The following is a 14,151-nucleotide window of genomic DNA, read 5'->3' as shown; positions in this document are numbered from 1 at the left end:
GGTGACGGCAGCCGACGAAGACGGCGGTGGTCCTCTGGTCAGGCGCCTGGGGACTGCCGGCGGTCAGCCGCAGAGGTCGGCGACGATGGTGGCCGGAGGCTGGTGGCGGACCGTGCTACAAGGGTGTTGTGACACAGTTGCAGGGGCAGAGGTGGCGCACCGGCGGCTCCGATGCTTCCGGTGTGTCCGGCCGTGGTCCTGGAGGTGTCAGGCTGAGTATGTGTAGTGGTTGGTTGGGATGCTCTGGGCGAAAGCCTTTGCCGGCATTCTTGCTGGTGATGATGGCGACGGCGCCCTTGGGCGTCGTTCTCTCCGTTGGTGGCGTCATCTTGGAGCTCCCCCCTACTGCACGGGGTTCTCTGGGTGAAAATCATGTCCAGTTTCTGGACGAGCTACGGCGGCGCCTTTGGCGTCGTTCCCTCCTTGGAGGCGTAGTCTGTAGAGATCCAACTCAGCTTTTGGCTTTGCTGGTGACGACGGCGGTTTGCCAGCCTGTGGTGGAGGTTGCCGGTGAGGAGGAGGCCTAGCTGAGGACTCGGGGTTCAGTGTCAGTGAGGTCGGAAGACTGCTGGAAAGAGGGCGTTGGCGCGGCGTTTGGAGGGCTTGGCATCAGCTTGGTGGAGGGCGACGGTTGTGGAGGGGCTGTACGTCATTTGCGCCCACGAAGTTGGCGGGGAGGCCGGCGTGGGCGGCACCCACGAAGTTGGCGAGGAGGCCGGCGTGGGAGGTGGTGGCCAGCAGATTCGAGTTGCCAAGTGGCTTGCGTGGTTGGCGGCGGGTGGTCCCGCTCAGCGGCGATCATTTCGGTGCGAGGAGCCCTTCTGGCTGGCAGTTGGATGACCTTTGTGGCACTTCTACCTTCGATGAGGCAGCTAAGCTATTGGAAACTTCATTGTGCGCCTGGTTTCTTGATGGACGTGGGTCGGCTTGGTGAGTGCCAGAGGCAGCTTCTCACGCTTCGGTTTGTCAGCTTGCATCGGATTGCGGCGGCTAGCCTCGCTTGGCGGTGGCTTGTCTGGTGTGGTACAACGCCTTCAGAGGTGGCGCAAGCGGTTCCGATTGCGAGAGGGCTGCACGGCTTGCAGCAGTCTTTAGCGACTAGTCCTGCTTGGCAGCAGGCTAGCTCGGTGCGGGTCATCGTCGGTAACGACGGCACGAGCAGTGACGACGGTGTCTTCGCCTTGCCGTCTTCGTTGACCGGGGATTGGCGGTGCGATGCGGTGACCTAGGGTTGGCTTGTAAATGGTGGTTGTGGTGTTTCCGGTGTTTTCTGTGTTGAGTTTTCGGTTTCGTGTTGTCCGTGTCGATGCCCCAATCCGACTGGCTTGAGTTGTTTTTTCCTTTGTTGTGCTTGAGGCCGGGTCTTGCTGATGCCCCAATCCAGCCGACCGGTGGTGTTTGTTTTACTTTATTTGTTTTGCTCAGTTTGAGTTTCATCTTCTTTTTAATATAATCGGCAGCTCTCCTGCTTGGTTTGTTTAAAAAAATAAAAAAATATAAGCAGCCTTTTGTGAAGATCACCGACGAGCTCGATCTCGATGGCTACCGCGCGCGTACCACAAGCAAGCAGGGGCACTATTTCCACCGCCGTTTAGCCCCCAGGATCGATGTGTATATATGCTGGGGCGACCTGGAGTACTTTGGAATTATAAAAAGATAGGTGAGATTCAAAAGGATTCACTGACGTCTGGATGAAAGTATTTTATTAGAAAAAAAAGGTCTGGATGAATGTACTTCCTCTGTCTAGGAAAGAATGCAACTTTAGTTTTTCTCATGCAAACCAATAAAAAGATAAAATAACATATATACCCCTACTGTAATTCAAACGAGCTCTGAAATGTTAGCTGTGGTATAGAGTGGCAGCGAAAAAAACTCCGGATGCATGTATTTTTTATTCCATGAGCTGCACTTGTTTTACAGTGGTGCTAGACCCACGTGCGTGGCTTAGAGGCCATCAGCTCTGTGTCAGTAATTTTTTTTTTCAATTAATGGGTCCCACACTGAGTGGTGTATTCTAAAATTACATTTTTTTTTGGACAATTTTTAAATCTTATAATTGCATTCTTTCTCGGACGGAGGTACTACGAGATTGATTCCGAGTTTGCTTTGCTTACCCAGACGTTCGACATGCATGATATCTCATCCCCGCTCCACGAAGAAAGGCACATGCAGACACGTTCGCAAAAACCACGCAGGAGTTCACGGAGGACCCATGCTAACGTGTCTGCCCGCTTTTCTAGGTCTGACTCAGACTGCTGCTTGTCCCGCATGCAGCAGCCAGCAGGTCTAAAATAGTACAGTAGTAATAGTGCGTGATGAGTTTCGTCTAGAAGGAAAAGATAAAGCGTGATGAGTTGGTTGTTCGTAGAGCACTGTAACGTGTACCCATCCACTTAATCCGCTCTAAATTATAGATTATTTGTATTTTATAGATATATTGAAATTAATATATTTAGACATAATCTATATCTAGATGCGTAGTAAAATAGATATTCCGTCTAGTTCCCTAAAATATTTTGTTTTGAGTTTATCCTAAGTACACCATTTCAGTCATTCACTATAAATAAATTTTTATGCGTTGAGCTGTGAGGTGTGAAAATGATATTAGTAAATTCATCTCGAAACATTGTTTTATAAAAATATATTTTAAAAATATTTTATAGTAAAAATTAGTAGTCAAATTTGTATTTCTAAAACCGTGTGGATGTTCAAAATAACATATTTTAAAAATCTGAAGGGAATATTATCTAGAAAAACCAAAACTATCTATAATTTGGAACCCATCGAGTATTTCATTTCATTGTCAGGCTGCGATCAGTTGTTGTCTGCCGGCCAAGAGCAAAAGACTAGACTTTCAAGTCAGTCCCCGCGGCCCGTCGGATCAGATCCCACCCAAGTACACACGCTTTATTCCTATAAAAATCTTGAGAGAATTATTTTCTTGACTCCAAAAAAAGTTGTGTTTAGTTTATTGATCACTTTTTTTTGAACTTAGCTATTTAGTCCCAAAATGAGTTTTGTTTAGTTTCTTGGCCCTTCTATCATATACAGTCTAATTATATTTAAATGCATGAGTTTAGGTTTTTAGCTAAGAAAATAATAACATAAAAAATTTTATGATTTTTTGCTATTTTCCAGCCAGTAAAATAATTTCTAGATGGATATAAATCTATTTTCAGTTTTTAAATCACATAAAATCGCAGGAACATGGTAAACAGTGAAAAATTCACTGGACTCATATCTAAGCGTGCTGGATCCAGCAAAAATTACCAACATACCATTTGCTGAAAAGTAGATATTGCTATTAATAGATCTTGGTTTTTCCGTCACCTGCAGTTATCTATTAATAGCAATATCTACTTTTTAGCATCTTAAATGGTATGTTGGTGTTTTTTGCTAGATCCAGCATACTTAGATATGACTACAGTGAATTTTTCATGGCTTTACCATGTTTCTGCGACCTTTTGCGATTTAAAAACTGAAAATAGATTTACAAATTCCTAGAAATTACTCCCTCCATCCACGGATGATTTTCATATGACTGCTTTCATCAATACTAAGAGTCAGCAGTTAACGCATGAATAGGCCAACGCATGCCATGGGAAGATGCATGAGTACTAGTCATATGAAGATCAAACTTGGACAACTTCAAAATACTCATGTGAAGATTATCAGTGGACGGAGGGAGTATTTTACTAAGGGGGAAAAATACCAAAAATTCATGAAAAAATTCTTTATGTTATCATTTTCTTGGCTAAAAACCTAAACCGATGTGTTTGAATATAATTAGACAGTAGATCTAACTGTAGTTGACTGAAGGGCCAAAAGGCTAAACAAAACTCGATTTGGGATAGATAGCCAAATTCAAGAGAAAAGGTCTAAGAAACTAAGTAAAATATTTTTTAGAGCCAAGAAAATAATTCCCTCGAAAATCTTTTATATATTATTGGGTCGACGCAATTTAAGATTTACAACGTCACGATATACGATCGGCAAACACGTTTCTTACATGGAGATTACGTAGTAGCTAAAACAAATACTACCTCCATTCACCTAGAGTAAAATGATGTCTCAAACGTCGTATATAAGTAAATGGAGGGAGTACAAACTCATGTGCGGAGCTCAGTACTCGAAACCAAAAGGACAAAATTCCTGCACATGTGTAACCGAGCTAAGTTGAATCACTGATTTAAAGAAAAGAAAATTCTAAGCAAGTCTATGAAAACGTATCACTTAAGCGTAGTAGCATATTAGTGAATCTGGACGCAGAGCGCTTTCGCTTTAATCTAGGGATGGAGATCGACAGGCTCCTGTTACACGCATAGGATCCCTTTTTGCACGCCTCTATACTCTGCATAACAGCAGAAGTCATGAAAGGTTAATGAAAAGTAGAGAACTCCGGATAGGAGGGTCGCTCATGCAGCCATGTTATATGATAAATATTTGGTTGGCAACTAAGTAGGCTCGGGCAGAGTATTTTGAAAAATCTTGTTATATGTTATATGTTAAAACCGAAAATCTGGTTCAGCTCGGTTCTATTTTGAAAAATCTGGTTCTCAAAAATGAAGAAGGGATCGGTCTAGAAAAAAAAGGATAATTTCGGTTCGGTTTTTTGCAAAGAAAAAAAGCAACTGAGACGAGCGATCCGCTGCAGAGCGCATCGGCGTGGGCTGGCTGAGCTCGAAGAGGCCCAGATACGTTTCCCTTGGGGCCGACTGAAAACAATATCTATATTCGGATGGGCTGATTCCAAATAATATATGTTCGTCAATCCTATCCGTAGGGCGTCTGAGCGGATCGATCGCCCTTAAGATTCGTGCGCAGGCGGATCCAAGTATCCAACGATGGCGGATTGTCTTCCTCCTCCTATGGCGGGCAGGCGAGCGAGCGGCGGAATGTTAGGGTTTTGGGATTGGGAAGTTCATCTCCTCGCACCTTTAGAGGGAGGTCGGCGACGGCCGGTTGGTCTGGCGGTGGTGATGACCAATGGATGGAACAGCAGGTGGCGGTGGCGCCACTGCTGCAGGCGGCGGAGGAGGAAAATCGCACAGAGACAGCAGCGGTGAGGCTCGGCGAAGAGCCCAGTGGAGTCGGGGATAGGTGACAATAGCCACCGGAGACGATGAAGAAGGACATGGCGGGCCACTTGGTTAGGGCGACGATGGTTATGGTCCGCGCTCCAGCGGCGAGGGCGCAACTAGAGCAAAGAAGGACTATGGTGGCTAGGAATGTAAGTGGTACAGATATTTCCCATTTGTATTCGAATTCGACTAGATTTGGAAGGGTTTTTATCCATCTGTAACTGAGTCCAATTATTTAATATACGAATCCGATCAGTATTCATATACTATCCGACATAAACTAACACTATCCGTATTCTAATAAAATATGAAGACAAATACAATATCGCTAATATTCGTATGTATTCGATTCGTTTACATTCCAGCGGCAGCGGCGGAGGGCAAGCCTTGGTGGGCCGCGGCAGCATGGGTTCATGGGCCTTCCGACTCCATGGTTGAGTCAGGCGTCTGTACAGGGCCTCTCTCTGTTCTCTCTCATTTTTGGCATTCCACTTGTTTTGATTCTCTTCCAGTTTCCAACCCATGGCAGCAATGGCGACCACTGCATGTAATTACTGGCGCCTTAATTATGTACCAGCCATCTCCATGTTAGGTGTATCCTACCCATGGCAGCAATGGCGACCACTGCATCTAATTGCTGGCGCCTTATGTACCAGCCATCTCCATGTTAGGTGTATCCTACCCATGGCAGCAATGGCAACAACTGCATCTAATTGCTGACGCCTTATGTACCAGCCATCTCCATGTTAGGTGTATCCTTGGTCAGGGCAGAGCTGTCATCTTCCCCCAGATGATTACACCGTCTTGCTGCTCAAGGACGACGATGACACAGGCCGGTTGTGCCGGTTCTGTAAATTTTCCCCCGTGTCACTCTGTCCAGAAGAGAAAAAAACGTTATTAGGAAACTTCATCGCGAATTCGTGACTGGCAATGCAACAACTCTTTGGCGAAATTGTGAAGCGACTAGGAAGGACATTATTTAACACAAGTAGCAGGACAAATTCGCTGCAATTTCTTTGCTGATTTCAGCTATGGCAGTTGCTGTCTTGTTTCCTGTGTGTGCAAAGCATCTTCTCAGTCTGTGCCTACGACTACGAGGCTACGTACGACGAAAGATGAATATGACAAAGAAAATGAATGCAGAATCTTGCCTCTTTGTTATGCCATGTAGCCTCTTGTTCATTGTGTACCCTCTTATGGTGTTGGATTTATTTGGGCTAGGTCCATTTATATTCAATTAAATCAATAATATTTCAAGGGTCACTCTAATGCTAGGGAGTTACAAAGTGATTATTTACACAATGATAGTTGAGGAGAATCCTAACCAATTTATGGACTTTTGTGTTCACGGTATGAACATGGATGGCGCATGTGCAGGTGACATGGTGTGGTTAAGGTTTTGCTGGTGATTAAATAGTAATTAGTTACGTGTAGCTGATGAAGTCATGTCCATTATTTCTTTACGTTGGGTAATTGATGGCCTTGATGATCAGCCATTACCTATAACAAATGTCCCATTAAGCACTAACGTTGTCTAAATGGAATTGAGAGGGCTCCTTCTATTTTTGTGTGCCATGAGACTACTTCGAGCAACCCATGTCGAATGGGAATGGAGCCGCCGGTGCCCTCGGCATTGGTCCCTCCGGAGGGTATATCTCTGCTCTGTGCTTATATTTATTTACTGGTATTCTTGAGATGTTTAATTTTGAGAATTATATATGTGTCATCATATACATGCTACAATATTTCTGGATTAAAATCAGCGTGGATGTGTCTAATTTTCTAACATATGGCTCTATCTCCAAAGCTGGTGAACAAGACAAAAACTCTTATTGGGTGGGGAATCTGTGGTATCATCGGAGGTATATCAAGTGTAGGCAAGAGGAGAAGTCACTTCACATGACGCTACCTGAAGGCGAATTCACTGCATGTAATCTCCCACTGATATCGCACTCAAACCTGCATGCAAAGCAAGCAGATGCGAAATCAGGTTTTGCCTTGACCTCGAAACCTGAACAAGTCAATTGCTCCTCAATCTTCAAGGCTGCAAAGATAATGGTTTCTTTTATATTATATTGCCTGGAAATTACCAGGTAACAAGAGAGTCAATGGTCGACTTGATCTTTGGAGCAAACCAGGGGGCGGCCTAAAATTACATCCAGTCGATGCATGCAAACTGACATTCTTCAGTTTGCAACTTGCAAAATTGGCCGGTCAGGACGTCCAAGGAGCAACAGCAAACAAAAGGGAAATTCCATTTAGAAAGCTCTCAGATTGTTCGACGATTATTTATTACATTGCAGAAGCCGAATACTAGGCTTTTGCTCTTACATATGCAAGCAAATACTATGACTTAATGATGTGATGCAGTGGAACTCTTCTTCTTCAAGGCTCAAACGGCAAAGGGCACCCGGTGCTAATAATATTACAGAGCAGGCTCCACCGAAGAAGACTAAGAGAAAACAGGATGCAGGCTCATGATTATTTCGTGGACACTAACCATAGTAACCACTAGGGTGTAGTCACAGAACCTTAGTGGTGCAGACACAAAAAACAGAGGAACACCAACGAAGAGAGAAGCACAAGCGTGATAATCGAAAGTTTCTCAATCCCACTGCCATCACCTGTAAAAGTGAACAAGGAATTAGAGACAGCACTAATGTTCAGAAGCATGCATTTTAGACAGAGTGACCACCCAGAGGCGGTACTAGTAGCAATAATTATCTGCAAGAATGGACTAGTGGTGTTGATGGCATGTTAAGAAAATGCAATTATGCAAGTGACGACGATCTATGCAAAATAGATCACATTTTCTAGTCCTGTCATTCTCTTGGAATATAGCTGGTTCACTTTAGCTCCGGGGCTCAGCCTGACCATGCTGAAAGATCACGCATATGAAATTGCCTATCAGGGGATGTGGACGTCAGCACAAATTGAAATTGGACGGCGGCTACCCTTGTGAAATTTGAGTTTTTGTATGGCAGCTACACGCTATTATTCGAGGCACTAGATCAGAAAGTCTGTTCATTGTACGCATTCCAAAATTGATTGGAAACCAACAAGAATCTCCTGTTCCAGTTTAGGTGAAAGAGAAGCCAGTAGTTTGAAAACTCTGCCGCTGCCCCTTATAGGCAAGGTAGCTGCCAACATGGCCAGGAAAACATCATACAGCCAGTCCTGCTCTCCGGAATACAGCTGACATGGGTTGAAATTTGAAAGCACTTTTCTCTTTTTTTTTTGAAAACTTTAGCAGTCACTTCTTTGAAATGCTTACTAGGAACCCCATCATCTTCCTTTCTTTTTTTTCTTCTTGAAAGATTGGGCCTCTTGTCTTTCGTATTGTTTTGTCCTTTGCAAAAGACTGGGGCCCTTGTTTGATAGGTCGGAAATTGGTGCCGATTCCAATTAACGTCTGGCACAAGCCATTGACCTGCACTTTCAAGTCCAAGGCCGGCAGTTCATGCGTGCAATTTCTCTAAATCCTTTATTTTAGCCTGGAGCTCTTCCTTGGAAGGTTGTAAGAACTTGGAAGATTTTACTTTGAAATAATATTGAATGGTTAATACTCTATAAGTCAAGGAAGGTTGTAAGAACTTGGAAGATTTTACTTTGAAATAATATTGAATGGTTAATACTCTATAAGTCTCAAATTACAAGTCATTTTGGTTTTTTTAGATATATTGTTTTTCTATGATCTAGACATAGCATATATCAACAAAATAAATGTACCTAGAAAAGTCAAACAACATATAATTTGGAATAGGTATTGTACTGTTTTTTAGAAAACAACAGACCCAAGTTAACTAGAGCCATACCTCAATTATGCCTTGGTTCCCTCCCGGTGCAGGAAGAAGGCATAGAAGCCACCAAGCACGGTAATACTGGCCATGGCCCACACCAACACCTGCACCGGGAATGGCATGATTTTCGCCACCTTGTATGAGAAGGCAACGGTGAGCATTGTAGTCGTCAGCCACACTGCCATCTTGATATGCTCACGACGTGGTGATAACAGTGGTGTCATCTCAAATTGGCGCAATAAGTAGAAGAGCACAACGAGATCCACGTAGGAGAAGACCACGAAGCAAATGGCCCCCATGTCTCCATTTGATCTATACAAAGCCATGACCGAGTTGAAGGTCAAGAACGCAAAGCCAGTCATAGTAAGCAACGAGGGCCAACGATTATCATGATTCTTTGGTGCACACTGATTCATGGGCTGCTCAAGAAGAGCTCCATCCATGCAAAGCTTATGCTCTGAATCCATAAAGTTGGGTGAGATGTGAGCACGAACCTACATCAAAGATATGCAACACAAAGTCTAAGTAATTCATTTTGATAGTGTGCTGTGAAACAAAGGAAAATTCTCTTTCAGTGACTTGTTCAACCAAATTGTTGAAACATGAAATGAATTGTTCATGTTTGGCATCAAGTATAGTTGGTGCTCATGCAGCGTAATATGATATCAGAGCTAAAGGTCTCTAATTTAAATCTGGACTCACACAATTTAACTAAAAAAACATTTTTGCTCCTATTCCACATCTCAGACCTTAGGGAACTTCCACATGAGGGGGAGGGGATATGTTGAAATATAAATGAATTGTCCTCATTTATCTATTAGTGTAAAGGTTTTAACGGGCCAGATCATGTAGTTCAATACAAATGCACACTGACTCTGTATGTTGCACTCAATTTTCTTTTAAGTTAAAATTTATGCCAGTTTGTGGACAAATGCATTTATTGGGGTTGCTAGGCCTCCAAATGCATTGGGCGACAAAGACACACACGGGTGTTACTAATACTGGACATGCGAGGGAGAGAGCCCAACCTTGTGCTTGTGTGAGATAGATCATCCGTGACGGTTGTTGTATGCCAAACGAGATGTTACCCATACAAAATTACAAAGTGATGAACGTAGTCAAGGAAGAGACAGCATCGCTAGTCGTGAGGTTGTGTTGGACAAAGAGAGAAGGTAGCAAAGAACCCGAATGACAATGTTGATCATGCATGCAATGTGCTAATGTGGTTGTGGACGAAAGGTCACAATCATGGTAGTGTGGAAGATGTGACGATGAGAGCCACCATGGACAACATGGGCTCAATGAGGAGAATTAGTTTGTTGACTATGATGACCACAAGTGGTTGAGCAATGGTGATACGATACCACGATCGTTACTCGATGGCAAGGTGCGTGTACTCAAATGATAACATCCTAGAGGGTACACGTGTGTTGATCAACTCATCAGACTAATAAAGCACATAACACAATGGAATGAACGACGCCATGTAGATCAGAGATGATGACCCTGACATCATAGATGTCTTGAATGATTGTCAACAATGAGTTAAGGATATGGGTAGCAACATTTGAAGCCATACTTCGCGTGTAGCTTCCCATCACCAAGGATGATGACCTGCCAATGTAGTTGATGCTTTTTAGAGTAGGGCACACGAGGGTGAAAAGCAATGGGCTTGATGCGAAGTAATCTAACTTCAGAAAATAAAATAAAGAAGGATAACACCAATCAACGACCAACAAGAGAAAACCCCCTAGTGGACCCTAGATACATCCAACATAACCCCCTAGTGGAGATCATGGAGATTAATATCCCTGGTGAGCATGGTTTTAAATGCATCGCCTAGGCAACGCCAAGGTGTCCAGGCGCAGAAGAACTCTAGGCGTCGGGGTCGCCTAGCTATGCGCCGCCACTGGACGGGCCGCCGGAGATGAGGAGGAAGAGCCGCGGTTGTCAGAGATGGGGAGGATGAGTCGCAGCCGCCAGAGAGGGAGAGGATGAGCTGCGGCAGCCGGAGGGACAGCACGAGTGCCGGCCGCTGGGATTTGCCACCAGGGGAGGGAGGGAGGGAGGGAGAGAGAGCACAGGATGGCTGGATGGGGATGGGAAGTCGTGGGAAGGAGATGAGCGGTGGGTGGAAGTCTGGAAGAGATTTGGTTATTTTTTGTTTTGCCCCCTTTCCTTTTTTAATAATTATAGAATAGATGAATATATGACTTTGTGCCGCATTTTAGTCCCTGAAACTTCTATTTTCTCACATTATAGTCCCCGTAACTTCTATTTTCTTATATTCTAGTCCCTACAACTTCTGTTTCCTCACATTCTAGTCCCTATAACTTCTATTTTCTCACAAATATACATATGTATATATGAAAGTTGGTCTATCATGCTAAGAATTAGCAGTATTGTTGGTATGATTTGCTTCAGAATTTTGGTGGCATTATATATTAATATGTTTGTATGGCGTCGCCTCGCCTAGAGCCTAGTTCACCTAGGTGTCCGGGCGGGGGTCGCTCGCCTAGCCTCGCCTTGTCACCTTAAGAACCATGCTGGTGAGCACTATGACATAAAAATAATAGAACCTAAACTCATGATATATTGTTTAGAAGAGAGATTGGTGTAATGTGATGCACTAGATTGATAGGGGCGTAGCCAGAACATTGAAGCACTGGGGTCATCTTCATTGTTGGATGGGGTCGATAGTAATCATGAATAGTAATTTCAATGGAGTTTGTCAAATTTTATTGGATCAGCTAACCCCAATCGCACAAAGCAGCTCCGTCCCTGAGATTGAGCCCGAGAATATAGGACTTGAAGCGCAAGAAGCATCTCCTAGAGATAGACATAAATACATAATCTTTACCTTAACAATTCCTATCATATCCTGTTTGTCGTGAGCCTCAAGATGCACCCCAATAAAAAGGATGCAATCATGTTCTAGTTCAAAGCCAAAGGTTGCAGGTAATGAGAAAAAAATTGTAGTGGGAGGATATGAACGACTTTGCCACAAAATGGCGGTGTGATTCCTCTAGAAGACAAAGGCTGGGTGAATTTATTGAAGGACGATATTGGAGGAGGTGTGAAGGCAGCAGTGAACATTTCCATCAACATGGTGTACGTGAAGCCAGCAGACAATATTCCCATCAACATGTTATGATGCTGCCCGAAGATTTGGCATCAGGCCATTGATGCTGTGAGAAGATTTGGTATCAGGCCATTTGCAATGGTAGATGCTATCATCGTAATAAGAGTTTGTGCAAGACCAATTGCGATTTGTAGTTGAGACGACAAAAAAGAATAATTCTTGGCACAGCCTTTGGTTCAACAGAGAAGTAGTACTGAAATTCTTGGCACCTAGTCTCTTCAGCTGAGTCAGGAAGAAAAATAAGACAGTCTTCATGGTAACAGGAAACACAATCAATGCAGCTCATCTAGAGGAATTTGTCAACCTTGTAGCAAGAATACAACAGTCCCGCAGCAGAGTGATGCTTCCAACACCAAATTAGGAATATACAGGCATACAGCCAAGTCTGCCCACCAACTCAAGTTACGTGGCCGTTTTAGGTACTACTACATAACATACATTGTTTTGAAAGCAGAGGCGGAAAGCAGATGCAAATGTTTTGATTGGGGGTTCGTGCAAAATAAAGTCGCATACGGTGGACGGCCTAACTAAAACAGCTGCGCGTTGTCCGATATTGAGCAAGAAAGATACATCGTTATCTCCACTCTCCACTGCCCTTTTGCCCTCGAGATGTTGGAAATTAACCCCTTTGATTAATGCATAGCCTTGACTGGACTTCAGCGGAGAAATAGATACAGATTCCAAAGAGCAGAAGAGTTCTAACGGCATCGCCATCTATCGTATGTGGAAAGAGTGCACTCATCTAATTTTCTGGCATCGATCCCTATCTATGACAGGTGGACTCTAGAACCAAAGACCATCGATTGGGCTTCGGAGAAGAGGCCTCTCCGCGTTGGACTTTATGTTTGCATATGTTTTATCTGTCTTCCTCAATGAGAAGGCAGAGCATGCGACAGTGATTTCAGAAGCAGCAGTGAGCTTGAAACATCTCTGAGACAGATGGTTCGATGCGTGCCACAGGGAGATGATTCAGTGGAACTGTAGGAGACCATAGGGCAGCACAGGAGGATAGCAGCAGCAAGCGCCGCTGCAAGATAAAGGCCATGTTTGGATAAAACCATCAAAACTTTTGCACAAAAAGACGAATGCATGCATGAAGTACTAAACGAAGTTTATTTGCAAAACCCTTTTAGGAATGGGTGTAATTTTTCGAGACGAATCTAATGAGCCAAGTTTCATCATTATTGGCTACAGTGATGCTACAGTAACCGCGCTCAATCATCCTCTAATCATGCGGTCAAAGACCTCATTAGTTAGAGCAACTGCTACAGTACCACAGTTGTAGAGGTAATTTTATAATTAGACTTTATTTAATACCACTAATTAGTAGTCAAAGCATCGTTTCTCTCTCATCAAAACTTTTCCACCCTTCATCCAAACACGGCCAAAGTTATGCTTAACTATAGAGGGCATTAGGAGAGAGCATGATGACAAAGGGATCGGGGGAAGAGCGGTGAGCCAGGAACAGAGGGAGAACATCGATCTAATCTTTTGGCCATGCGCAAGCACAATAGTTTGTTAGTTTGCTTGGTGTGGAACAGAAGAACAATAACATATGGATGAACACTCTGTTTTCCGTATTATCTTCACAACTCTGTTTTCTGTATTCAGTCATCTGCAGATGCAAGCAATGAACTTCTCGATCGGTTATTTTTTTTATCAATCTGAGAACACTGAAGTGCCTGCTAAGACCTTACATTTTATGGGCTGGATTTTAGTACGAATCTTAGGTATGTTAGGATTCCAATCCCTCCGAACATGCGCTAAGGCTAATGGATCCAAATCTTTATTGTTACGACTTGCACGCACGAAATGATTTGAGCAGTGTTCTCCAAAAATAAAAGGAAAAAACAAGAGCGAGGAGAAATGTGTGCTACTGAGTGCTCTGCTAAAGGGGGAAGCCGAAATACCTACTGGTGAATGCCCTTCCACTGCGTATACATGGCGCGCCCAGGAAAACTTACCTTTGAGACGAAGCAGCCGGTCGCCGATCTGGTCGCCGAAGAAAGGTCGGGAACTGAAAGCTCTGTTGCTGGCCGTGGAAGCTCAATCGTCTGGCGGCGCCTGCACCTGCATATATAGGGCCTGTTCGGCTGGCTGTAGCAGCTGGGCTACGAGAGGATGAGGT

At 43.9% G+C, this 14,151-nt stretch overlaps 1 long non-coding RNA gene across 2 annotated transcripts; it reads right to left on the bottom strand.

Moving 5' to 3' along the window:
- Nucleotides 1–5,489: 5,489 nt before the first annotated feature.
- Nucleotides 5,490–14,151, bottom strand: LOC120669799. 2 transcript variants are annotated; one of them, XR_005672822.1, is made up of 5 exons: nucleotides 13,988–14,151; nucleotides 8,897–9,375; nucleotides 7,172–7,705; nucleotides 6,991–7,040; nucleotides 5,490–5,953 (listed from the first exon to the last, which is right to left on the bottom strand). It is a non-coding gene; the product is annotated as an uncharacterized LOC120669799 (long non-coding RNA). The 2 variants fall into 2 exon arrangements; XR_005672819.1 differs by having other exon boundaries at nucleotides 5,939–5,953; nucleotides 8,897–9,193; nucleotides 13,988–14,079.

Source organism: Panicum virgatum, chromosome 2K, assembly GCF_016808335.1.
Source record: "Panicum virgatum strain AP13 chromosome 2K, P.virgatum_v5, whole genome shotgun sequence".
Taxonomy (NCBI): Eukaryota; Viridiplantae; Streptophyta; class Magnoliopsida; order Poales; family Poaceae; genus Panicum; species Panicum virgatum.
This window is presented reverse-complemented; position numbering and strand designations above follow the sequence as displayed.